This window comes from Protopterus annectens, chromosome 2.part0 (assembly GCF_019279795.1).
Source record: "Protopterus annectens isolate FY-2018-M chromosome 2.part0, PAN1.0, whole genome shotgun sequence".
Lineage (NCBI taxonomy): Eukaryota > Metazoa > Chordata > Ceratodontiformes > Protopteridae > Protopterus > Protopterus annectens.
This window is the reverse complement of record NC_056728.1, coordinates 1,761,365,598-1,761,390,579: the sequence shown is the minus strand read 5'-3', so window position 1 is coordinate 1,761,390,579 and position 24,982 is coordinate 1,761,365,598. Positions and strand designations below refer to the sequence as shown.

The 24,982-nt window shown below is 37.6% G+C and overlaps 1 protein-coding gene across 2 annotated transcripts in view; it reads right to left on the bottom strand.

Annotated features, from left to right (window-relative positions):
• LOC122793613 (neuroblastoma suppressor of tumorigenicity 1) overlaps nucleotides 1-24,982 on the bottom strand; it is a 359,029-nt gene that overhangs the window by 146,942 nt on the left and 187,105 nt on the right. The window lies entirely within an intron of this gene.

The following is a 24,982-nucleotide window of genomic DNA, read 5'->3' as shown; positions in this document are numbered from 1 at the left end:
TTTATATAGTTCCCCTTCACATATTTAAAATTCATTTTTCTATGCCATAACTAGCCCCTATTAATTTTACTTCCTCTTTCTCTGACAGTGTCTCTATCTTATGCTTTTTTCCTTCATCTGTTTCTAAAACAATAAATCTGTTTTCTAATATTATTTTTCCTTCCTTCTGTATAATTCATGCACCACTTTTTCTTGTCTCATTTTGATTCTCCCTTCTTCCTTATTTGATTAATTTCCTTCTTTTTCTCCCCTTCATCTACCTCACTCATCCCACAACCTTGTATTTCATGCCTTTCCATCAGTGTTCCTCCTATTTATATCACCTTATCCACCCTAATTATTTTCATTCTAATAACAAAAACAGTCAATTTCTAGATGTCTCTCCTTCCCACAGTCCCTACACATTATTTTACATTTTTTACTGAATGTCCAATTCCCCAATTTGTCTGCATCTTATTTAAGTACAGTCCTGCAAAAATAGCACTTGTTTGGTTGTCCCTAAATATCTTATATTTTCTTTTTTTTTCAATTCATAACAGCATTCAAGTGATACCCAAACCTCCCATGCCAGAGTCCATACCTTTATCTCATCCATTTATTTATTTTATTTTATTTATTTTATTTTACATTTGTTGACCGGGATAGTCCGACTGGATATATGTCCATTTTCAGCGGAGGCCCGGGGAGAAAAGCTCCAGGACAAATTTCAACAGTTTAACAATAATAACAAACAGACAATACACATTTTTGATATGTACAAAAATAGAAGACAATATCATTATAGGTTCATAGATTCATAGATTAGTACTAAGCTAACTGCCCTTGCGAGCCATTTTAAGCCTAGCCAATTATCCCTTGTGAGACTCAAACGCTGCACTTTGTGTTTGTAAGGCAAACACCTTAACCATTAGGCCACCCTCCCAACCCAATCATTGATAAAGATTAACCCTTATATAAGATATAAAGAGAGAGTAGGTTAATAGTAAAATTGAATAAACAACTAACTTAATATGAAGTTTGAAGTTAGCCAGGCTTGTTACAGTGGCAAAGCCAGTTTATAGCCAGATGTTGTTTAAGTCTGATTTTGAATTCAGTTAGAGAAGAGAGCAATGTAATTTCAGCTGGTAGTAAGTTCCAGATTCTGCCAGCAGTGTTAGCAAAGAGGAAGTCACCAGCTGCATTACAGGTTTTGATAGTTTGAATTAGCAGCTTATTTGAAGTTTGTAGTTGTCTTGCGTTGCGTCATAAGGGGTGATAATATTTTTTAGGGCAGGTGTATTATCAGGATATAGAAGAATTTTCATGGCCATGATCAAAAGGTTGAACTGGATAAGGTTAGGAAGTTCAAGCCAGTCCAGTTGTAAGAGATTTATACAGTGGTGTGTTCTAAAAGGCAGGCCAGTGGCAAACCTGGCTATGTGATTGTAACAGGTGGAAAGTCTGTTAAGAACAGATTTATTTACATAGGAGAGAAGGGGAGAGGCATATAGAAGAGTTATGAGTAAATGTGTGTGGGCAATGGCAATCTTAGAAGGAGGGGTTAAGAAGGCTTTTATTCTGTATAGTGACCCAAGTTTTTTATTGATATTTTTAATCACTTGGTTCACGTGTAGGTCAAATTTTAGGTTGTTATCAATAATGACACCCAGAAGTTTAGTGGAGGGATCAGGGGTGATAATTGTCCCATCTTTTGCTTTTATGGTGAAGGTAGAAGATTTTTGTGTGGGTGTGAATAGCAACGTTTTGTTTTTTTTGGGATTTAGCAACAATCGACATTCAGAGAGCCAATTTTCTATGATATTAAAGGTAGACTGGGTTGAACACTTCAGGTCTTCTGGAGATGTAGCTGAACAAATCAGGGTGGAGTCATCTGCATATTGGATGCAGCTGACGTTAGGGATGACAGTATGAAGGTTGTTAATAAAGATGGAAAAGAGAAGGGGCCCAAGTATGGAGCCTTGTGGGACTCCTAAGGTGGTAGGTAATAGCATGGAGAGCTTATTCTGCCAGAGAACAGCCTGTTGCCTCCCACTGAGATAAGATGTAAACCACTGAAGGGCTTTGAAGTTGAGCCTATAAGTCTGCAGGGTGTGAATCAGAAGTTGATGATCCACCATGTCAAAGGCCTTAGAAAGATCCAAAAAGAGGGCAGAGGTTATGTGACTATTGTTACGGTTATTATTTATGATATTGGTAAAGGCTAGGAGGGCAGAGGTTGTACTATGATGTGGACGGAAGCCATGCTGGGTATCAGCATCAGTATCCAGCATTTATTTCACTTCAAAGATTTGTTGATATTGTGAAAAAAAATAACCTTAACTCACTTTCATTCAGTTTGGTGGTTCTAAACTGCAGTTAACTTTCTTTGAAGCTACATGTTCAAGCTAAATTACAGAACAATTTTATTGACCTCTGAGGGTGGTTTCCTGATGATAAGCTCTTAATCAACCCCAAGAAAACTAATGTAATAATCTTTGGAACTACTGAGAAAGTGTCTTCAACCCCACACTCCTTGTATTGAAGGACAACCAACACAACAACATTCCTAATGTCCAGGAGCAGAAATATCTTGGACTGACACTTGACCTACCACTCTCCTTTATGACTCACACAGACAAAAATCATTGATGAAGTTTTAGTGCAATAAAAACTCTGCAACAGAATCGCACACCAGCTTTTGCCTATTGCCTGGAATGCCATTATCAAAATTATTATACTTACAAAACATGAATATGGTTGGCTTTGCAAGATCTGCATTCCTCTTACAAAACTCAGAATTTATACATCACGCAAAACAAAATATTAAGATTCATCCTTTTAGCAGATCACCTAGTACATCAATGAATACTTCCTAATGACACCATCTGGCTATCAGTAATTGAGAGGTCTACCTTTCTTTTTGGCACTGTACTGTTCCATATCTTACACTTGAGCTACCCCCCCCCCCCTTAAAATACTCATATTTATACACCAAAACTATACCCTGACAACTTTCCAGAATTATAGACTTCCCTTCATTGATCTATGCTTCAAACCTGCTATTGTGGAAAGAGCAATCTCTACACTAGGTCCTGCCATTTGGAAACACCTTTCTTCAGAAGTAAAAATGCAAGGTACAGTTGAGGCCTTTAAACATGCTCTCAGAAACCATCTTCTCAAAGCATCCCAGTGCAGCCACTACTGTGACAGTGGTTCTTACCAGGTAACATTTTAAGCTATCAATACTGGACATATTAATGTCATTGTACATGTCTCCTTATGTGTCACTCTAAATATTAACTGAAGTGTTCCATATTGTATGTATATAGATAGGAAGACAGGTAAATACATGCATGGGGAGATTTAGGTATGTGCATAACTCATGTTGTTTGCCAAAGCATTACTTTTCTCTAATCATGCGCTTCATTCTACGCTTTTTCTCTATTTTATATTGTATGTGTACTGATGCTCACTGAGCCCAGGTCATGACTCAAAAGGAACGAGAGACAAGCCCACCTACCTGGTGGAGAAAAATTAATTAAGCAAGTAAGTAAGTAAATAAATAAATAAACCTTGCAAATTGACTAATTTGGGGTAAGTCAATTTAAGATATGATCTGAGTTGGGTGTATGTCATAAGATCATAGGATCATACGAAGTTACTAGGCTAATCGCTCAAGGATGCTTATAAGCCTAGCCAAATGTTACCCTTGCTACCATGATCAGCACCTATTGTCCCTGTCCAAGAGAGGCACAGGTGGAACACCCATGGTGAATTTATGGTTACCCATCCAACTGTCCAGATTGTGTTTGAAGAGGATCAAAGAGGTGCTTTTTTATGTGAAGTGGGAGTCTATTCCAAAGGTGTGATAACCTCTGGGAGAGAAATCTGTCCTTCCAGCAGGTTCTATTGATATCACATACTAGGTTTAGGTCCTTAGACCGAGTAACCCATGTGCCATTTGCCTTGCAGATATGCAGCATTTCCAATAAAGCGGAGTCAGAAATCACCTTATATGCAAGGCAGCGATCGCCTCTGAGTAGTCTGTATGAAACCAAATAAAGTGACAGTGATTTCAGCCAATCCACATAGAATAAGCTGAAGAATAACTGCTGAAGACCTTGAATTTTCTTTGTGAGGAACCTTTGTGGTCTCTCCAATTGCTGCAGAGGCTTTGAAGGTACGTGCCAGAAGGGGCTTTGTACTCAATTATTGGCCTAATGAGAGTACAGGGAGGTGATAACTTCACTTTTTCTCAAGGCAATGCCCTTACTGTTAGAAATCCTGCATCTAAAGAAATCCCAATCCCTGCACACCACCCACTTCAGAGACCTCAACTTCATTACCACAATCAACAGAACATGGTGGAGGGACAGGTTCATAACACAGAGACTGCACATGCTATGGAATAGACTTCCCATACATGTCAAGCAGAGCACCTCACTGGCCCTCTTCAAGAGAAATCTTGAGTGGATGGGAAATAGAAAATTCACCCTGGGGATCACTCCAGTGGCTCTGCTCGACAGAGGCACTGGGAACTAAGGTCAGGTGGCACAATGCCAGGGTAATCCTATGGGTTAGGCTTGTAAAGGCTCCAGAGCCATTAGCCTAGTACACACCTATGAACCTTATGAGGTGAGCAATAAAGAATGCCCTTCTTACCACTCTGCAGACATGGAGATCAAAGGCAAGGTTGCTGTCAACTTGAGTGCCCAGATCTCTCACCACCGAGTGCGTACATAGGGTATTTCCATTGATGTAGAAATTTGCAGGAAAATCGCTCTTGCCGAAAGGGATGATAATACATTTTTTACATTGAGTTTGAGGCCATGTCTTTGACACCGATCATTTGTTTGCGTAAGACCTTCTTGAAGGATGTTGACATTGTTTGGAAATTCTATGACTGCACCCAGTTTGTAGTCCTCAGCAAACTTTGTTAGCCATAGTCCCTCAGTTTTAGCCAGTACTTCAATGATATAGATTCCAAACAGTAGAGGTCCCAGGACCAATCCCTGTGGAACACCACTTTTAATGGGTCTGCTGTTGCAGGTGAGTTCCCCTATTTTGACTGTATAGGTTCTATCAGACAGCTTTTTCACATCCCACCTTACGATATAAGGGTCGATGTCTAGCTGGGAGAGTATGTCAATGATGCCTGAGTGAGGGATAGTGTCAAATGCCTTGGACAGGTCTAGGTAGGCTGTATGCACAGATTTCCCCTTGTCCAGGGCCCTTGTGATTGTCTCAAAGAAGTCCACCAAGTTTAACAAGCATGATCTCCCCTTGACAAATCCAAACTGGGTAGGATCTAGTGTTTGGAGGTTGCATATATGTTTGTTGATAAGGTCCATAATGATTCTCTGCATGGCCTTGCAGATAAGGCTATTCAGGCTAATAGGTGTGTAGTTCTCGGGGTCAGGAGAAGCACCACCTTGTGCAGGGGGACAACAGTGGCTGTTTTCCATTCAGCTAGTATGAAGCTGGTGCTTAGACTTTACAAATGAATAGAAGCTCAGAATGAATTAGCTGTGATGTTTAACAAATGTAAAGTTGCATTATCTTAACAATATAACTATATACAGCAATACAACTAAATCATTCTAAACACACACACAGAGTAAAAACAAGCTGAGGTTAATAAGCAATACTTTAGGTACCGATACAGTAAGTCAGCAATGTGTATGTTCATAAATACTTGGCAACATCACAACATCATATTTTTTTTTTATTTAACATTTGTTGACCGGGAAAGTCCGACTAGGTTCCACAGATCCTGTTTTCAGTGGAGGCCCGGGGAGAAATGCTCCAGAAGCATGTTTTTAGAATGTGGGAGGAAACCCACGCGAATGCAGGGAGAACATGCAAACTCCACACAGAAGGCAACACCAGCCGAGAATCGAACCGGAGAACCTCTTACTGTGAGGCGACAGCATTAACCACTGCACCACTGCGCCGCCCGATCGCTCCATATCTCTCATAAGTACTAAGTATCCCTTACAAGTATTGAGTGCAACAGCATATATAAATTAGTTATATTAGTATTAAATATATGCTAACATTTTTTCATGACATCCTGAGTGACATGCTATGTCCTGGAAATAACCAATCAGATCGTCATCCATTTGGATATCAAACAAACAAAATAATTTTGATTTTCCATATGTATTTCCAGTCAATCCTTTTATAGTATGCAGTCTTATGTACATCAATAATATATGTACATAAGACATATATCGATGCAGTATATTTGGAATTAAGGCGAAGAGTTCAGGAGAATAAACCTTGAGGCTTAGTAACGGGTGTCCTTCTGTAATGTTTGATCTGACTGAGTCTCATCTCCACCTGCATGCTGTTTAACTCCAAGAAGTTCATTTAACCAGAACAGTACTCTTAGTTTGTTCAGAAATGAATAAAAATGAAATAAACATTATCTCCTTTTAGTATAGCTCAGTTATTGCAGATAATGTAATAATGAAAGCAAGTATCTGGAAAGTTTTTTTATCTGTGCGACAAGGTGCAATTTCTCATAGCTCTTACAAATTACTGCCTCACTAACAAATGGATTTAATGGGGTTCCTAGAACTGTTTTTTTCTAAAACACCTGCTGTGAGTGGTCAACATCATAAACCTGCTGCTGTTCAGTGTGAGTTGTTCTACTTTTGTGTCTTTATAAGATATTGTCATTTATGCACTAATTAAGGTAGTTACTTTTGTTAGCAGTTTCTCATAATGATTTTCTAATTTCTCCTACAACCAAGACAAAATAATATAGAATAAAATCAATGGAAATGGACTATGACATCAACTAAGAGCTAACTAGCCCACCTACTCTACTGATTCTATACCTCTTGGTCAAAATACAAATCTCATTTATGCACTGCCTAGACCTTGCCCCCAAACTCTGACCTACCATTTACATTCATTCTTCATATCCATCTCTATCTAACAGCATACTCTCTCATCATAAAGAATGTTCAATGCATTCACATCCCTTTTTGAGAATGCAGTGTCACATTTCCACAATAATCTTTGACAACCTGGTTTTATGTATCTCTTCTTATGAAAGATGATACCTTTCTGGACTTTACTGAAATTTGCTTGATGTACGTAACATGTTTTATCATGGTTTTATTCTCATTCTGGTCCTTAATGGCATACAGATTATATTTCATTAATACGTGTTGGTCTAACTGCCTCAGTGCAGACAATGTAACTGTTTACATAAGCTGTCAGCTGCTTCTGTTCAGCATGGACTTATGAGAAGGCAATGGTGGTTCAGTTCATAAGTAGTAATAAACAGTTATGCCCCTGCCTTTTATTGATGCAGGTTCTAAACTGGCACCTACAGCTAATGGCAAAGGCACGTGCTTAGGAAAGAGTCAATGTGGTAAGGTAATCAGTACCAGCAGCATGAATTGCAGCACTCTCAGTCAAACCCTACTGATTCTTACTACTGACTGTCACCTACATCCATAGGTTTTCTCTGGTTAAATCACAGAAATGCAAATGTGCCAAGTGATGATAGCCCCAAAACATGTCTGTATACATTGATAAAACATTAACATAGCATTCAATTTTCAGTATGCAAAATATAGCTGCCATTTCATATTAATTTATTTTGACAAACAAGACCTTTATTTTCTTTCAGTTATACTGTACCATATTTTATTTATGCTATTTATTTCTACTATATACACCATAACAAAAAATCGGCAAGATCAAATTTAGTCACTCCATTTTTGCACCTCAACCCTCCCAGCCTAAGGGCTAAGAGCTCATGAGGTTAAACATAATCAAACCATATCAAACTTTCCATGAGAATTATGCACAGTAGAACATTCTAGTAACCTCAACTCAAGAAGACACATACATATTGAGTGGTGCCTCTCATTCTGTAACTAAAGATTTATTTTTATTTTTTATTTATTTTAACTGGGTAAGCCTACTGAACACAAGTGACCCTTTTCAGGGGTGACCATGGAGCACTATGTGATTAACTGACTTACTCAAATTAACACAGCAGGCAAATAGAGGCTGTGGGAATAAAATCCTGATGTATAAAAAGTAGCTACTTTATACCCTTAATCCTCCGCACTAACAGCAAGACATTTCCATTCAAACTTCTGAAAAGTAGCTATATGTTTTACCTTACCACATGTTACCATACTGTACAATATGATAGAATGCCATACCATGCTAAACTGTGCCATGCCATACCATACCATACAATACCATCCCATTCCACAATGTTCCATACCATGCCATACCATACAATACCATACTATACAATACCATATTTTTCCATACCATACTATATCCATGATACCAAACAATAGCATATTATACCATAGCATTCCACAACTTTCCATACCATGCCATGTTGAATCATACCATACTGTACTGTACCATACCATATCATACCATACCATACTATTACAGATTTATATAGTAAAATATCCATAATACACTATAATCACAATTCTTAACACACCTATGCCTGATAAAAAGTATGTAAGCCCTACAGGCTGTCCCTAAATGTTATTTCTCTTTTATTCAGCTTGCATATTGTTATATTTTGTAAACTATGAAGTGTTATTTCCATTAAAGTTCTAAACAGGCTTTAATAGCTTCTCAGAAGCACTGACCATACGCTAGTTGGTGCTTATCTTTTTAAATTTCCTATCTGAGCCCTTTGTACCATGGAAATTATTTTCCAACTGATCTGAGCATTCACTTATCTATCAATAGCATGGTTTTGAAAAAATGATTCTGTTTGACCCACACCAGAAAATAATGACAAATTCTGCACTTTCTTGGGAAAATAAAATATATGTATGGATACACACAGACATACAAACACTCATGATAGCTATGGATAGATAGCAATGGACATACAAACAAAGAACTAGCCATATACATCTATAGTTTTATGACTTCAGGGTTTTCTCAAAATGTCTGTAACATGTTAACCCAAGTTATGGAAAGCCTGTCTGTTTTGCTGTGTAACTCATCTTGTACTTTGGCACCCAGGCCGAGCCTGCACATGGACATTCTTGTCAGAATTCTACCCTGGTAAATATATATAAATAAATACATAAATAATAAGATATTCATAATGCACAAAATAACTTTTAACATTTTCTAAACAGCAGCCTACAAACAACCAAAAGTAGAGCAGTCAAAACCTAAACTATTTTAAACTTACCTAGTCTTGATTTTTTTCTGCAATGAGTAAACTGCATTAGATGTGACAGAGTGAACCTGACCTCATTATATACATTCACAGAAACAACTGACTGCCTTCCTATTGCTGTGCTTAATTTGTGGATAAATCTGCTTTCATTCCATGTTAATCCAGCACTGCGAAGAACCCAAACACAGGCCCCGGCCTGCATAATAAAGCTCTCATTTACAAGAATAGCAGCATGGTCTTGACACGCAAAATTTCTGACATTAGTTTGACCCCAACATTTCTCATCAAGCAGTATTTCTTTATTCTGTACAAGACAAAATAATTACATCACAAACTATCACCACAGAACAGTTGTTTATGGTCACAAGACAGTCCAACTATAAAAAAACTATCAAAACATTATTTAGCAAAGTAACAGTATATAAAATACCTTCTGACTACAACCTTAAAATTATAAAAATATTTTGTCAGTGTCAATAATCTTTCCAATGAGAAATACCTGCCACGATACACAATAGACATACTGACTCATTACACACCTAATGGATGTAATGATTGCAGTCACTCTGAACCACAAAGGGGCAGCTGTGTTCAAAAGTAGCATGCACTAGCCACTGATACTAGAAAGTTGCATTATTTCAGGTTAATATAAACTTTACTAGAGGACATATTATGTATGTAACAAAAGTCATTTTGTTTTTATTGCATGAATACTTTAAAATTCAGAGTTATTGCAATATCAAGTTCACAAAATATCAAGTACAACTTCAAAGTATTTTTATGAACTAATGTATATAGCTGAATTTACTTAAAAACAACTCGTTTCAAGTTTTCATCTCTTTTTTTTAAAGAAGAAACAGCTTTACTAAATTACCACTTATGACATAGGCAATCATACTATATAAATGAAAACAAACTATATTATCATAATCTTAGTTTTTACATCACAAACCATATTGACATAATTGTAGTTGAAAACATTACACATCACTTATAAACTATCTAGTCATTGTTAATCAAACATTAAGAAACATACCTCTCAACCTGGAAAGATCAAAAATCTGGACAAGGCCCATGAAAAATAGGTACAAATCTGTACGCTGATTGACACCTAATTTGCATACATAATTACACAACCCCACCCACTCCAATGGAATTGTGGGATACCAACTTTCAAACGCAAACTGAAGAACAGACTACCAAAATATGCCATCAGAGTCCCCCTGCACCCATTCCAATGTCCCATTACTTGGCTACTTCACCCCCATTTATCATAAACACTAATGTGTGCATAGTACTGCTTTACTTCTACAATGGTTATTTGGATTTTATTTTACATTTTACAGAACAAGGCAATGAAAATAGACTTGGCACTAAAACATCTCTGCCCTTGAAACTCACATTCATTGAAACAGCATTGAAATCTACACCACATCCAAAGAAAATGCATCTGGCAAGTGGTGGATAAAGATTATGTTTGGGCTGTTTTCAAATCATTGGCCCCTTGCACACAAAACACGAAACATACATGCGTTATTTTCTTTGATACACCTTCCTGACTTTATTAAGTTATATTACTTGTATAATACAGCACACTTGCTTGACAGAGCACACTTTAAATTTGTTTGAACATTTTTCCAGTAGGCAATGAAAGAAAATGCATAAATCAATAATGACAAAACTGCCCAATTCAGAACATTTCCATCATAAAAGTCTACTTCTACACACGCACTATAAATAGAATGACAGTAGTATAAGCCATAGGCATCTTGCACAGCTTCTCACACTTATTTTCAATTTCATTTTTTTTTTTTTGGGGGGGGCAAAAAGTAAAAAAAACAGGGACATATTTTAAACATTGCTTGTATAAATGTGGAAAGTTCCTAGAATAAAATGCTATGTTACTACCATGCATTTCATTGGCAATCTTGAACCCAGGACCCTATGCACTACAGTCAAAGCAACATACTACTATGCCAAACCAGCAGTTTCCTGAAAAATAGGAAGACTGAAACTTAATGGCTATCATTTATTGAATTCAGTTCTCACTTCTCACCATAGCTCTCAACCTCTTAGCACAAAAAAACCTGGACAAACAAAGCTAATAATGGGTGAATACAAATTCAGTACTCACTTCTCTGTCACCATAGCGCTCAACCTCTTAGCACAAAAAACCTGGACATGCAAAATCAATAATGGGTGAATACAAATTCAGTACTCACTTCTCACTCACCATAGCTCTCAACCTCTGAATACAAATTCTGTTCTCACTTCTTACTCACCATAGCTCTCATATCTTAGCACAAACAATCTGGACAAAACTCACAATACATGTTTGCTGTATTTCTCTGTTCAGTACAGTTTGGTGTGATAGTCATGCACTTTTAATATTAGTTTTACAATCTTTACAAAGGATAAATCACTAGTCTGGTATGTGGGCTGTAAAACTGCTCCTCAGGCATGTGGAATCTCCCACTTCCTGTTAAATGTGTGTAAACTTTCTAAATAATTTCTGTAGTAGCTCTGGAACTATAGCACTCACTTGCATAAAGTGGAAGGAAAATACCTAGCAGTTTCATATGTGAGGCAGCCTGAACTACTGACTATGTAAGTGAACAGTCAAGTTTAGTTTCATCTTCATGAAGACGTGTACCTGCAGTCACTGTGTCTGTGGACTAAATAAGGAGCATCAGGGTGGAGTTTGTTGGCTGATAAAAACTGCATCCCTGCTATGTAATAAATAAACCAGAGCTCTTATTCTCCTTATAAACTGAACCCTCCCTCTGCAAAACAAACAGGGAAATAAAAATTATCAGGGGGTATAACCACTAGGAGGATGAAAACGTATTGCAAGATGGAAACGTATTGCAAGAGGAAGATAATAAATAGTTGTTCTGATATGGAGTGCTTCTGTCAGTCACTCACTCACACAAATATATTTTAACAGTGAGGTACAAGCAGTGTTGTATAGCTGCAGAACTGCACAGAGTAACATAATCAGCTTCTGTGATGTGATATATCCTGTTACATTTTAGTCATCCTAAAAAAAAAAGTGTCACAGCTACATACAGATCCATGTGTGTTACTGCATTAACAGCTTTCTTTTGCATCTCTCAGCAGCAGTACATAGAGAGTATAACAGTTATTACTTTATATTTTAAGCTGTTGAATGGGGAGCTTCCATTGAGCCTACTACTCATGCACACAATCACAGTCTGTCTCTTGCACATACACACCCACACACACACACACACACACACACACACACACACACACAGTTAATTTCCTTACTAACTTGTCTTGATTCCTTGTTCCCAGTCAGCGGTCTCTCACACACACACACACACACACACACACACACACACACACACACACACACACACACTACTGTTCCTACTACCCATCAGCAAAAAACAAAAATAAAACGGCAAAGTCCCAGCAATGAAAGCCGCAGCAAAGCCAGCATTCACTCGGCAAAGTATGTGGTGTGAGTAAGTGAGTGGCTGAGACAACAGCTAGCTACTCACAAAGATGTCTGGAAGTCTTTCCTGAGAGGTTGGATCATGAAAGACATAACTTTGTGAATCATAAACAGAGTCAGTACATTAAGAATGAAATAAACCCATGTGTCATGTTTTACTTTACTTCTGGCATAATTAAGGTCTTCGGAGTAGTATAGGACTGTTTGGCTTATCTGTATAGAAAAGTTCCAGTTCTATCGGCGGCCAAGGCTTACTTTTAATATATTGCTTGGCTGGATGATACTGTGGTAAATTTGTTGCTGAAAATGGCTAATACCTTGCTCTAATGAATAAACACACACACATACGTATATATCTATCTATATATATGTATGTATACTTAGAGTGGCAGTAACTAGGGAAACATGGGAGGGCAGTATCAGAAGTTGGCACCTTCGATTGTACAGCAAAAATGCTGTATAATAAATTGCAAACAGAAAATATGCTAACACAACTATAAAATCAGTTTTGAAGTTTTGACAGGTCAAAGTCATGATTCCTGTCTGTGGATCAGTCCAGGGATTATGACAGATATTTAGCTGTGTACACTACCTCTGTTAAAATGGTTGGAAGTGCTTTAAAGTTCCCATTTTTCATGTAGTGTTAATATTATAACTGACAACTGAGAAATTTGCTTTGCAGTTTTTTGTGACTATTTCTGTGAATTAGTTATGTGTGGGAAGTCAGAATTTACTTTGGAAGATTTAAATCAAATTCAAGTTGACACAGATGTCAAGCTATTCAAAAATCATTATTTTATGCCTGCTCTGGCATATTTTTCAGCACTTCATGCAGTCAGAGACCCATTATATTATCGCTGTCCATTTATTATTGATTATTAAGTAAGATGAGCAATTGTTCCAACATCTTTGATTATTGACTCATGGAAAAGGGGTAAACACCACACAAAATTAAAAAAAAAAAATGCTACTGCATTGTCTGCAAGCAAATGTTAGCTTTTATGAAAAGGAAGCAGGTTTGTTATGTTCTAGAAAGTTCATGTCGATCTTCTTATGGTTTTACCTGTCAGACTATTGTATAACTTATCACCTTTTATTAAAAATGTAGTCAAACAGTAGCAGCTTCAAATTTAAATGCCAACTAAACATACAATGCCACAAAAATATACCTGCAAATGTATTCTAGCAGCAGTAGGTAGTTTCCCTAATTGTCAATAAGTCTTAACTGGAAAAGGCTTCGACTTGTTGATTTACACTCATTGAATTTCAAATCATTAACTGGTGAAAATCACTGCACGTTACTTACCTACTTCCCAACAGCGAAAAACATAAATAAAACGGCAAAGTCCCAGCAATGAAAGCCGCAGCAAAGCCAGCATTCACTCGGCAAAGTCCCAGCAACGTTACTTACCTACTTTCCAGCAGCGAAAACGGCAGAGCCAGCCAGCAGCATTCTCTCGGCAGCAAAACAAGTCTCTCTGTTTCACGACACGGCAGCAAAGCCAACAACAAGTCCCTCTGAGAGCCCTCTCTCGACATCGACAGCAAAAAGTAAAGTCCAGTCCCTCCATTTCTCAAACGGCTTTTCAAATTCTCGGTAGCACAGCACTTCTCGCCAACCGGAAATGATGACATGAGGTCCTTGAGCTCAATTCCAACTGGCTGGTAGTGCTGACGGCGCTGACGTCATCGCGCACGTGATGACATCAGCTCCGGCGCGAAAATTAAAAAAGTAAAAAATAAAAATAAAAAAACAAACGTAAAGAAATCGGAAATGAAGGGGTGCCACTCGGGAATCGTGGCACCCCTTCATTTGGACCCCAAAACTCTGTAAAAAACGAGTAATTCGGGACGGTTGGGAGGTATGTTAAGAAAATATGTGCAAACTGGTAGAATAGGTTCCAACAAGCACCAAGACCAAAACACGATATATGAGAATAAATTTTAATGTAAAAAATAAAAATAAAAAACGTAAGTACTTTCGTTTAGACAGTGTAAACTTCATCAGACAAAGTTGTAAAACAAGGCAAGCATTTAAATAATACACAAATAAATCTGATTGGGCACAGGAAAACAGCTAGCTAATAGAAAGTTAACCCTTCGTTCTCCATTTATACTCTTAAATTTGTATTACAAATAACATTTGTTAAAAGCATCATATTAAAATTAAAGAACAACTGAATGAATGGTTATCTTATTGCACAAGAATTCTGATGTTTCCACTTTAACACAAGTGTTAATAAAATTGTTAATGAAGTTTGTAGTAAAATAATTCATGAATACATCCATCCAAAGCTTATTATTTTACTTCATACAATTTTCCTTCTTTCAAGAGCTTTGAGTTTTAAGACTGGAGTGATCGAAGTCCTGTCATTAATACCAGGCCATTTGTCTGCATGTAATAAAATCTGCCACCTAAGTTCTTTTAATTCTAACAATGTCCCCCAAGGTTTTTTGTCGCTTTTTGGTTCAATCAAACATTACATAGCTCATTCAAATACTGCCTTCTTTTAAACCTCATGCCTCCCCTGTATGTATTGTTCCCACATTTCCCATTTTTTCCTATGTAATTTGCTCCTACACTTTTCTAAAGATCCCAATTTCAGTTGCTTTATCTCTGTTACTATATTCACTGCTTCTAGTACAGTTAGTTTAGAGTTTGATTTCCATTTTCTAGTAACTGCTTTTTGGCAACCACCGTAATTAGACTCAGCAAGGCCTTACTATGTCTGGGCAGTTCCAATTCTGTATCATAGCTCAGAAAACTCATTTCCATAGTTACACTAATTTGCAGTATCTCTGATAGAGATGTCTGCAGGGAATCTTTAAAGACTGCCAACTCATTACCCTCCCAGAAAATATGTTACCAATTACCTCTTTCTTCCCCATCACACCTCCAACATTTGCTGTCTACCTGAGGAAAAAATTCTCTGGAGTCTACTTGGGGTATAAGATATATATGTAAACATTTTAAGCAGAAATCCTAAATCTTCTGGATTGTGCTGCATAGCCGGGAGACAAGCATATATCCCCCTATTGTTTCTTTGTGAATTGCTTATCCAGTCTCTCTTCCCAATCCTTTCTAACCTCCACTGATTGATTCTTATAGTTATCATGCAAGACTTTATATGCTCTACTGATTATTCCTTTTTTAACAACAGCTTCTGTTCTAGATTCTACTAAAAACTCTAACAGTGCTGGTCTTTTGTTTAGGACCCCCCCCCATTTCTTTCTCTTTGCCCTATACTCTGATATCAATCCTTGATAGGGAAGGCAATCTCTAACTTGCAGTCCAAATACATTCTTGGCATCTTCCCATTATATTACCTTTCCCTGTCTAGTTATTTATATAAGTAAACTGAATTGCAAATATTACACTAACCAGTTGATTTCTTTTCTTCTAGTTTGTTTATTATTTTATTTATTTATGTATTATTTGGTAACCCTGTAGGTGGATAAGTCCCGAGATCATTTTTAGCAATGATCTGAATTTCCTTGCATACTGTTAACATTTCTAAAAGATTTTTGGGATCATTCTTGTTTAGAAAAAAGTGCTACATACCTTCTGCACATGAAGTTACATGTCACATGCATGCAAATGTCTTACCTGAGCAAACTGTTGTTTTTGTGTTGTTGTAGAATTTCTGATACTAGGTTTAATTTGAATGTGCAGGCAATTTAAAGATATGTTCTTCACAAAAATCATATTATTTTCTGGCACCGTTCATATGACTGCTTTGATGTGTATCACCACATCTAGCATTGTGAAGATGTATGGTCAGTCATATAGGTGTTTTCAGTACCAGAAGTACCTACCATTCAGTGTGTGACCTAACAGATGTTAAACATAAGAAACAGAAAGTCAAAGACTGGACACCCATACAATGGTAATATTTGTTTTGACTGAGCCAGTCCCTCTAGGCTTGAAGCCTATTTTCAGAAGACACCCAATGTGGCAGCTATACTACCAGGGCACTTTCCCTACTCTTTTTGATTTTTTTAGGTGCTATGGGATCTTTCACATCCATCTCAGTTATTGCCAACTTATGCAGGTGAGACCTCATTTTAACATCTCATCTGAAGGATGATACATTCAGGAGTGCAGCACCCTATTATGCGACACTGTAGTCTCAGCAATCCATCTGCCTGATGTGGGAACAGAACCCACAGCCTTCTGCACTAAAGGCAAGCATGTTACCTCTTCCACCACTGACACAATAATTTTCATAAAGATTAGTGTTGTCTTGGTGTGCAGTGTTTGACTTTGTGTATTTAATGTGCTTTCTGGTGAAGGCCCCCTTAGCAACAATGTGCACAAGTGCAAAAAAAAAAGCAAACAAACAAAAGAAACACTAAAAGAATGGTAAACTACATTTTTTGTTAGGAGAAATGGGTACTTAGACAGCATTTACATTCATCTGTAAATTTACTGAAGTGTGCATCTACAAAATATGGAAGCTAAGAATGGAAACTTCCACTCTGAGAAGCCCATTACTCATATTAAACAGCTACCAGACATCAATGAACTCCTCTACAAAGTGGAATAGAAAGCAGATGCTGCATTTTGTCTTGCCAGTTTGAGCATGATCCTTAATGACTTGTTCATATCAGTTTATTACCCTACAGTGAACAAACAGGGCCACTCTACACTATCTAAAACTGTCCAAGACCCTAAATATGTAAAAGGTAAAGAAGAGAACAAAATAAATAAAAGAATGTAAACAAACAAACAAATAATACTCATAAATATGTATTACAACCTACCACAACAAAGAACTCTAAATACACAACTAACTGCATATATATATATACCCTATGCTAAAATGAGTATACAATATAAATATGACATCGGAATATTAAACCTTTTAAAAAAGCAGATGAAAAAATTGTCTAATTTCCACAGGAACTCAATAAAATGGCAACCAGAATGATCTTGAGACTTAACAAATCCAGCTCCAAAAGAAAAGAAATAAACTATCCAGATAAAAAAAATACAACGAAACATACTGAAATAAATCAGGAATATTAGGCAATAGGTGGTGCAGTGGTGGCATTGTCGCCTCACAGCAAGAAGTTCTCTGGTTTGATTCTTGGCTGGGGTGCATTCTGTGTGGAGTCTGCATGTTCTCCTTGTGTTTGGGTGGGTTCCTATAGGTGCTCTGGTTTTCTCCCTCATTGCAAAGACATGCATCTGGAGTGTTTCTCCCTGGGTCTTTGCTGAAAATTGCCTTTCTTCCAAGTTGGACTTTCCTAGTAAGCAAATGTTAAATAAATAAATTCCCCACCTATACTGTGAGCCATAGAAACACACCTAAAAAGAAAACCTTTAAAAAATCCATAGGACCACATGCTTATTACATTAAAACACAACATAAGTTATCTGCTGTCAGGCTGCATAACAGGGTTGCCCAGTAACAGTTGGTAGTTTCAGAAAGCACCAGCATTTTAGTCAAACAGGTATCTTTTATTCCATGCAAAATGGCAGTTCAACAGAACTGCTGTTAACTAGTCATCTCAGACAAACTGTCATTAGACTTAGAAAAAACTACGGCACATATTAACAATATATACAAACATTCTAACAGCGGTATTTCACTTATCATCACATCCTCCCCCTTAAAAACAGAAACTTCTCTTTTCAGAAAATTACAGAATTTGAAAGTACACAACCAATGCACTGTACATTTAAAATTCTGGTCTGATCCAGTCAAAGCATATTATTAATGAGTATTAATAATATGACAACTTGTGAAACATTTGAGATTTAATACTAAAAGAAACTGCATGGTTATCTAAGTGTCCATGTTACTCGATCACAAGTTTGATAACGAGTAGGCAGTTTGATTTCACACGCACTTCTGGTCACTTGTACAGCAGGAAGTAGAGTGAGAAGTGGAAGTTATGGAAGGAATGCTTTGAGACAGGCTATATCAACAACTATTAGTGGGTTCAGGATCTTAGTGGGCGAGACTTTTCCCTGTGCTACATTTGGGTGGGGACACATGGCTAAAATGACATTCAGCTGCAGAGACATATGGCTGGTGCAAATTCCTGGTGGACAGTTCCCAGATGATTGAAGAATAAGTATACTAGTGCCAGTGTACAAGAACAAAGGGGACATTTACAACTGGGGGCAGTACAGAGGTTTCAAACTCCTGTCACATCACATGAAAGCGCTGGAGAGGGTGACTGATAAACAAATACACAGAGCTGCAGAAAGTAAGATGGCAGATGAACAGTTCAGATTCAGATCAGGAAGCAACACAACTGACCGGATGTTTGCAGTGAGACAGATAGTTGAGATGAAGCTAGAGATGAGGACAGAGTCCAACTTGGCATTCCTAGACTTGAAGAAAGAATATGACAAGGTCCCAAGAAAGCTAATTTGGGCAGTCCTGTTACTGTTCAAAGTCCCAGAAACATTAGTAGAATTAGTGCAAGCTATGTACAAGGACCCAATGACTTAAGTATGAATAGTTTTCTGTCTCAAATAGCGATTCCCACTGGGAGTGGGTGTGCATCTGGGTTCAGCTGTGAGCCCACTGCTGTTCATAATGGTGATGTAATATATTAACAAAGTTGTTGTATGCAGGCAATGTGGCATTACAGGCAAACTCTGAACTAGAACTTCAGCAATGAAGAGGGGAATGGAATGCTGAAACTGAAGACACATGGGATGAAACTAAGTACAGAAAATACAGTTCTAATGGCAGCAAACTGGAGAAATCAGAAGAAGTTGAGAAGTAAGATAGAAGAGAAAATCATGGAAAAAGTTAATAGCTTCAAGTACCTGATCAGGGTGGTTGAGGAGAAAGTCCAAATGAGGAGTTCAAAGCTAGAATTAGAGGAGCTGCACCCAACTGGCAGAGTGTCATGGTAATAATGACAAAAGAATGTCAAAGACGCTGAAAAGTACAAATAGTGGTGCAACCAGTGCTACCACGTAACACAGAAACGTGGGCAGTAAAGGTAGGGCAGTTGAGGAAATTTGAGGTGATGGAGATGAAGTGCCTGAGATGGGTGGTAGGATGCACACTGTGGGACAGATGAAGAAATAAGGACATAAGGGCAGAAACACAAGAAGCTCCAATTGCAAAGAAGATCAAACAGAGCAAATTATGGTACTTATTTCAGAAAGTAGAGGACAATCTGGAGAAGAAGATTTGGCATAGACAGGAAGAAGGCAAAAGGAAATGAGGAAATCCAGCAAAGAGATGGATGGATCACTGAGAGAAGGCCTGCATCAATCAGGCGTGACTGTTGAAGATGGTAGGGGAGTGACACTGAATCGAGAGAGATGGCGACAGTTGATGCAACACCCCAACCCCATATAGAAAATGGGAAGAAGGGGGTTGATGATGATGAAACTGATGAGTGAAAATATGACACAGTAAGAATAAAGCTATAGTCATCAACACACTGTTGGAGATCACTTGATGTAAGCTGTGTAGCATTGTGTGTAACCAGGTCAATAAGCATTCCACATCTTGAGAACATTGTTTTGAATTTGCCTATCATCTGTTGGCTAATTGTAGCTGGTATTAGATTACTTTTATTTCACAACAGTAATAGTGTACAACTATGAGTTTGTTTTTCTATTCAGACTTACACAAGTCAGCAGCTGGCTTTGCCAAGGACTTTAAGGTAAAAGCATTGGTGTTAACAATTCTTTTGAGAGGGTTTATGCACAATACACAAATGACACTTTGAGACTCAACATTTAGTTATCAAACTGATATTTCAGATTTTCTAGACATTTGTGAGACCTTGATGATCATTGTGTATTTCACATAGAACTTCTGCTCACTCCAATGAAGATACCACATTTCTGTCTTGATAATAACAGCAAGATATTTGGTTTGTATCCAGTGATTTTGATTAACATGTTGTAACTCTTAGTCATTTTGGGTAGCTTGCTTAAGCTTTTCTAATTTCTGGCTAATCACTGGTCTAGTGGTCATTATACTCTGCTCGTAAGCAGCAGCATCTTTTTCTGTATCACTTAATGGTTGGTCATGCATAGGATTTTGGGTAATACTTCTACAACAGCTAGCTACTTTCCAGGCACATGGATTGACCTGGCTTTGAATATTCTCAGTCTCATTAGCAGTCTATGGCCCCTGAGTGGCATTTTGTCATGATCATAAGAATTAGTGTCAGTAATGGCTTGTGGACAGTCTAGACCCGGAAACTATCAAGCCCTAATAGACACTTGCAGAATCTCTCTCTCACACACACACACACACACACACACACACACACACACACACACACACACACACACACACAAACACTTGCAACACTTTGTTCTACATCAGTTAACATTGTGGAACAACAGACACCAGGACGTGGAGCTTGATCATCTGTTTGGAGTAATGCCACACCTCGGCCACAGCCGCTAGCATCTGCACTCACTACTGTTAGTTTAGTGACATCATAGTATGCTAGCATCTGCACTCACTATTATTAGTTTAGTGACATCAAAGCATGCTAGCATCTGCACTCACAACTGCTAGTTTAGTGACAGCATAGTATGCTAGCACTGCACTCACAATTGTTAGTTTAGTGACATCATAGTATGCTAGCACTGCACTCACAATTGTTAGTTTAGTGACATCATAGTATGCTAGCACTGCAGCTGTTGTTAGCATTTCTTTTACTTCACTGAATGCTTACATTTCAGCATATCCCAATGACCAGTGTAGATATTTTTTCAGCAAATGAGTTAAAGGGCGCACCACAGTTGAGAAATCTGGTACAAACTTGCCCAAGTAGTTAAGTATACACCTAGCTTGCATTAATTCAGTCACACTTGCTGGATGTTGTAACTCAGTTATGCCTCTGACCTTGCTGGAATCTGGTCTGATTCCACTTGCACTTATACTGTGACCAAAATACTGAAGCTCAGTCTTATTAAATCAGCATTTGTCTTGGTTTTGGTTTTAAACTAGACTTGTTGATAGCCTGGAGTACTGCCTCTGACCTCAAATCATGTGTCTCTTTATCTAGACCAAATACCAAGATGTCATCCATAAAACAATGGCATCAGACACCTGAATAAATGAATTACTCTACCCTGAAAGATTTCAGGTGCTGAGGTTATACCAAATATCAACCTTCTGACATAGAAAAAAAGGGTGTCAGGCTTTGGCTTTCTTTGTCTATGACTATTTGCCAGAATCCACTGAAAGCATCTAGCATGGAAAAAGTTGCATTAACTAATTTTGTTGCCATGTCTTTTAACGTAGGTAGAATGAACATTTCTAACACAAGTGCGTCATTTTTAGGGCAATACATATTTTCGCATGATTATTCCTTTTTTTAACTACTGGGACCATTGAAACACACAAATCAGTAGGCTCAGTTACAATTTCAATCATGCCAAGGTTCGGAACTGAAGTTCTGCCTCTATTTTGGACAGCACATAAAATGGCACATTCTTACCTGTGGTCCAAACATAAGGAAATGCATTTGGATTTAATTTCATTTTTACTGGTTTATAATTAAGCAGATCAGCATCAATAAACATACCTACCCTGACTTCATTAACTCTGTTCACCTGCCACAGCTCTGCTGGGCAGATTATACATGTACTGATCACCCAGCACATAAAGGCATATAAACCCAAAAATGGAACTTTTACCAATTTCACTCAGAAATTAAATCTACCAAATTTGATAGCAGAACTATGAATTTCAGTCTCTACTTCAAGCAATTGTGAACACTTTGAGAAGCTTCTCTAGGTACTGCATCATATCACAGGGACATCGGCCACTGTAACAATCTTAAAATTCAAGTAATTTCCATAAATAGGAATTTTAATCTGCCAGAGTGCTTCAGCATTAGATATGGTGGTAACTAACAAAGGAAAAGGCTTCTTGCACATTACTTTCAGCCTTATTTTCAATTATTGTCTTTTTAATCACTTTTGTTTTACAAACCATAGCAAAATGTCACAGTCTTTTATATCTCTTACACCTTCTGCCATGTGTAGCACCCTGCTCTGACTCAGCAAGGTAACAGCCATACCTTGACATTTAAAAAGCTTACATTGATTCTACTTCTTATGCATTCTCTTAACTTGACCAGAATTATACTTCCTTTTGAACATGCCATTTACTTTGTATTTTATCTCACAAACATAATTTGTCATGTTTAAATTCGCATCTTGCCTTTTAACTAATTACTCCTTTCTGGCGATCTGTATGGCCTTTTCTAAAGATAAATTCACTTCGAGTTGTAACCTTTCAGGTACTTCTACTTCAGCCAACACAATCACAATTCTGTTTCTGATTTGTTCATTTCATGTGCCATTTTTTGCGTCTTTCGGCTTTTCCCGGGTAGGGGTCGCCACAGTGGAACTCAGGTCCACTAATGATTGGTAGTTGATTTTTACGTGTCGAGTTACCAGCTCTGACACACAACCTTCAACAAAGGTACGCCCATTCATGCATATCTCCACGCAGAAGACACTCTAGCTGAGAATTGAACCAGACAGCATCTTACTGTGAGGTGACAACGCTACCGCAGCACCACCACCAAACCCACAATTTTCAGCCTTGTCATACGATCACCTTACAGAAGCTTCAGCACATTCACAGTTTGCTTGTACACATCTGTGGAAGCATGTCCTTTCATGTTAGGTTTCAGGAAGGGAGGATGGGGGGAAATGGCAGAAGATGTTCATTGAGTTTACTGATCACTATCTCATATGTAACACCCTGATCCTATGCAAATGAAAAGGAGCTATATATTGCCCACACCTCATACCCCACAGAATACAACAGAGCATTTATCTGGATTTCATCTAATTTTTTTATCTAATTTAGTTGCCACTATAAATCATGCAAATCTTTGTCTTCAGACAAGCCAGTCAGCTACTTTTGATAAATCAAACAGTTCTGGAGGTTTAAATTCTGTCTTAATCATAAAAATTTGTCATTATAAAAATTTTCCTTTTGTTGAAACTTTAGCTTTGTATCTATCCATCTATCCATAAATCAAACAGTTCTGGAGGTTTAAATTCTGTCTTAATCATAACAATTTGTCATTATAAAAATTTTCCTTTTGTTGAAACTTTAGCTTTGTATCTATCCATCTATTTATGTATGTCTATCCGTTCATATATCGGATGTACTCAAAAAACAAAAATTTGACTGGTAAGTAGGGGTATACAAAATGCATTAAATGCACACCTAAAATAAGTCCCCCATAGAATTAGTGCATAAAATTATCTCCTATATCACAAGACACATGCTGTGCAGTGTGTTTATTGAACCTGTGCTCTATATACTCATAGGTCGGAAGTTATATATTTTCTTTCAGAATACTGACAAAACACCCCTAACAACTGACCCAGTTATCTAGGATTTGGGAACTTAAATGGTCTGTGACCTAGCTTTCGAACAATGTTGGGCCTCATAACAACCCTAGGTGTGCGTTAGTTAAACAGTTACCACACACCCTGTTGGGCATTATTGCTTGCTTAATACAAAACATAATAACTTCAAACAGCATCCCAACCAATGTGCTAGTTACTCTCACTTACTGAAAGTCTTTCACGTCATATGGATTCTGTGTGACATTCTGCACCACACTATCGTTCTAGCTATATTGCAACATGTATACACACACAGACACAGGTTTGAGTTCTGTATGATTTTTGCTTTCATTTCCTGCCTAATTTTAGAATGATTTCACTTATTTCATCGGTATCTCACATATTTTACCTTGGCAGCTCACAGATATTGAACAACCTGCTGCACAGTAGAAGTAAGGCAATTCTCAAAAGAAGCAACTGGAAAATTCACAAAAAAAAAATGTGAAGCAGTACCACGCTAGACCAGTAGATGTCAGTGTGTATCCACTCTGTGGTTTTAAAACGCACTGGGTAGTTAAATTAAAGTTTCAATTCAACAAGCTAGAGTACAGGAGCTAATGGTTAACCAAGACAGTGACAACAGTTTTCCTTTGTCATGTTTCCTTAAAAGTAGAGTTCACAGCACTGGAGGACACAATAGGTCAGCCCTTTAATTTTGTTAATACTCACTTTACAAAACTGTTGGACATGATAATAATATACAGGAAGATTTGGCAAGGGTTTGCCTTCCCTTCATTTAAAGCATTCAAAGTACCACAGTGCAACACTTGTGACACATTCAATGGAACGATTTCTTTCAGTGAATACTGTCCATCACAGAACAACAGAAAATGTGCTTCTAATGTAACAAAAGAAATAATGATAAATAAAGCTGAGACTTGTCTACCTAAAATGAGGAATTGAAAAAAAAACACAGTTTAGGATATAGTAATTTGTCGAGTGATATGGA